This window comes from Durio zibethinus, chromosome 11, assembly GCF_047325235.1.
Source record: "Durio zibethinus cultivar Kanyao isolate XHJ-2024 chromosome 11, ASM4732523v1, whole genome shotgun sequence".
Classification (NCBI taxonomy): domain Eukaryota; kingdom Viridiplantae; phylum Streptophyta; class Magnoliopsida; order Malvales; family Malvaceae; genus Durio; species Durio zibethinus.
Window position 1 is genome coordinate 15,086,232 of NC_143172.1, and position 4,425 is coordinate 15,090,656.

Sequence of the window (4,425 nt, forward strand, 5' to 3'; positions counted from 1 at the left end):
CAAAAATGAATTCTGCTTCTTTTAGTCAATGTTCCTTAAGACATAAAACAAGGGTTGTTTAAGAGAAAAGGTTCAAGCATTTTTTGTGTCTATAGTCATAGCAAAATTTTGACACACATTGAATTACCAATTAAAAATTTGAAAAAGTATCTTACCTGAATTTTGAAATTCAAAATGAATTTTCAAAACTGACATTTTTTGTTCATTGCCCCAGAAAAGATTATGACTCTTTTATGTCATAATATTATCAAGTATAAATTCAAACTCACATTCCCTGAAGGGTTATGGTTGATGAGTCAAATCATTTAAGTGATTAGGAACATGAAAGTATTTGAAAAGGCATGAAGATATTTGATGAGTTTTTTCCTAATAATAATCACCATTTTCCTTCAAAATTTTTTTCATCTTTTACTACAAAAGAAATGACCTTGGACAAAAAGCCTATGATTTTGACAAGGCCTTTCCCTACTTACCTGGTTCCCACCAAGTCTTCATTGTAGCACCAACACTAAGTTCCTACCAAAAATGGATGGAACCCTAGCTTCATCCATCTTTTAACTACTCTTAAGCCCTTGCCTTTACTTTCTCAATCGCCCTCTCTTTCTTTTTATTCTTTTTCTTTTGATTTTTAAATCATTTTAAAAATTAATTATGCGAGACTTTTATTCAAACAAATGCATAAAGAGAAAATTTCATAGAAAAATTCAAAACATTCATTTTTTCCAAAATAAGTTCAATAAGATTAATTTAGATAACTCTTAGGGACACCATGCACATGTCATACATAAACAGTTAAAAGATTCAAAAAAAAATTATCTTATCTTGATTTGTCAATACTCAAGACCTTTTTCACATTTCAGCTCTTATATTTTGCAATTAGATAGAGTCAACTTCCATTGTTCTATAAGTTATGGAGTTAGAATATTGCTCTTGATAAGATTCTCAACTTTTTCTTCAGCTGTTAGTATTTTTTAATCAAGTGGTCGATTGCCCCCATATGATAATCACATTTACCATTAGGATCATAACTCTTTGTCGATGGATTAGTGTTGTTTTCAAAGGCACAAAAGTAAGATACTGGCTTTTCATTAGAAAAGGCAAAAGGTAAGAAATAAGGATTAACAATTTCTTTTAATCATATCTTATCTTTTTTGGTTCTTCGTTGGTCAAGTGATAGGTTGAAGTATAAGGACAAGATCGTGAATGATTATTTAAGTATGGAAACTTACTAAAAAGTCCAAATGTTAGCTTGGTTGGCAAAGATATAGGTTTTGAGAGATACTGCCTATGTTAGGGTAATGAGGTTGATTAAGAGGATAAAGATTGTACAGGATGAAGTTTTTAGGTAGATATCCCTCCAACATGACTATTTGTACCTCTTTTTCACTCTTGTCTTATGTAATTCCCTTTTCAATATTCGTTGTATTTTCCAACTTAATCCCACCATTCTTGATTGCATTTTCTATTATTTCACTAGAAATCATCATGTCATGTAAAGTTTTTGAAAACATTCTGAATCATTCTTTTGTAATAGGGAGTGTTCAAGAAATTGACAAATAAAATAGAAATTTCTTTATCTGATAGGGGTGGTTGTACTTAAGCTACCATGTCTCTTCATCTGTATGCATATTCTTTCGATTAACCTTTTCTTCATGTTTTGTAAGGACAACCTATCTGGCACCATATCTTCAACATGGTTATATTGTACTAGGAAAGCCTTAACCAAATCATTCCAAAAAGAAATATTATTTCGATCTAGTTGGGCATACCATCTTGCTACAAATTCGGTAAGGCTATTTTGAAAGTAATGGATCAATAACTTATCATCATGGGTGTAAACTGTTACCTTTTGGTAGTACATGATGATGTGTATTAAGGGGTATTTCATTCCATCATACTTTTCAAAATCTGGGGCTTTAAATTTTGATGGAATGACAAGATCAGGCACTAGACTAAGTTTGCTAGCATCAACACTCCCGTATATATCGTGGCCTTCAATTGCCTTTAATATCTCTTTCAACAGGTCATATTTATCCTTCATCACTATATCTTTTGATGGATCTAGCACTTTTTTTAATTTTTTCAATTCTTTAGGATTATCCATATTAGGCACAGTAGTGAAGTCGTAGGAAGTAAGCCCAAGATTGGCATTTATATGAATTAAGGGTAATTTGGTAGAAGTGTTAGTATAAGGTTAATCAGTTGTTATAGGCACTTCTAGCATATAGGGGTCTTGAACATATGTGAACCCAGATAGATACAATAGTTTTTTCCTCTATTGCCTTGTGTGTTTTAACAATTCTTTTTCTTTTTGTCAACCTAGCTAACATTTATTTTAATTCTATCAACTATCTGTCCATACACTATTGTATTATCATAACTACTTCCTTAATCTCTCATTAAGCCTTTACTATATATCCAACTTGCATTTTCATTTTCCATGATTTTGGTATAAACTTGAGTGTTATAAGTGCACAGACATAACTGATCTTGTTTCCTAAGATACATTATCCTTGAACCTTTTATTAATTACCAAAAGTCAAAAATCTATGACATGAATTCTATTATTAAAACTTTTAAAAAATATTTTTTTGCTTTGAAGTTTTAACGAAATTTTATTCACAATCACCATTCATTATCCTTAGCTGGCATGAAAAATAATGAATTCAAACAAACAAATTTTATTATTATTATTGAGAAAGAGCTTAAGTTCCATCCTATATTCAAGCTGGGTTATCTAAAAACATTCTTTTTGCCTCGAAAGTTCAGTGAAGACATATTTACAACCATTACTCTTTTTCACAAGCTCCTTTAGGCATGTAATTATTAAATGTAAACAAAGGCATCCATTTATAGAAAATTCAAGTCAAAAGAAGTTTTCATTCATTTCTAAAAGTTTTAAGTTTACACATCATAAACTATCTTATGACTAAGGCCAAAAAGTGCTAGACTCGCTCTTGCTCCTCCTTGCCTTACCTAAGAAATCAAAAGTAGTTAAATATGATTACTGATAAGGATAACCTTTTACATTAATGCTTCTACTTTTATTCATTATCCTGGCCAACTTTACTATTACCTACAACATTGTTTGCTATCTCAGCATAGATCAATGGAGGATTCTTGTAAACAACTGGCTTCATTTTAGAGTCAAAACCCAAATATCCAAAATCTAACTTTCATCAATCCCTGTACCTTATATTTCAAATACATGTAGTCTTTCAAAAAATGGCCCACGACATCAAAATAGTGTTCACATCAGGCATTAGGGTCATACCATTTAGGATAAGGTGGCTTGAGGGGTTCAATAGGGACAAGGGCAATAAGGTAGTTTTCTCTAAGCAGTGGGTATAAATCTGTGTAGAACATAGGTATTGGGTCAATAGGAGTTTTTCCTTTGGTGTTGCAAGAGTTTTTTTGTTATATGTTTGGTTTGCTTTGCTAGAAAAATGGTGTTCTAGTTAGTCTTAGAACGAACTGAGAAACTCTGGGTCCGAAATTAAGTTGAGAAAATGGTGATGAGATAGCATGCTAAACAAATGGTTGTGAAATGTGATGTAGTGGACATGAATTCAAGTTTGGAATTCTTGGAGGTTGTATGAAATTTAGGGAATAAATCTTACATGCTTGGAAAGAAGGTTGAAAGTAGTCATGAGAAAGACTTAAAAGCGAGTTTAGACTTGGGATAGTTGGTGTTGGTTGTTTGAAGCTAGGTAAATCCATCTTAGAAATTAGACTTTTGAGTTAAATCATTTGTGTGGGTAATTCACCCATTTCCCTCTTGAGCTCACCTAAACTTTGGTCACTATTCGAATCACCCTATGCATTAGTATGCTCGAAAAAAGTACTGAAACTAATAGGAGTTAGTTGATCTTGATTTAATGGAATTGAAAGTGACAATGATTCCTGAGGAGCAACAAATTTAACCATTTCTATCAATTGAGAGTTGTTTCATCTCCCGAAACTCGGTTCAAAATTCCTCTTAATTTAACTCCAACGCACTAATTTTTACTTTCAATTGACCACCCATTTTCGTCATTTTGATTCCTACTAAGACAAACATTTTATTCCAGGACTTAAACCAAAAATGAATGCCATAAAAATAATTTTAACTTATATGACACATAGAGCATGTTTATGAATACATGAATATGATAACTAAAGAATATCATGAAATGCATATATACCTAAGGCAACAAATTTTTATATGTATAAGGCCCCAAATAATAAAAATTTCATATCCATGAATGTGTATGCAAAGAATGTAATGTTCTACTGCAGGGATGATGGGATATGAGATGCAATGCATGTTCTATAAAACCCTACCATTCATGAATCTATATGCATGAAATGCAATGACATTCTTACATGAGTGATGAGATGTATATCTATGACTAATGTAACATACTTGTGTGAATTGTATGGATC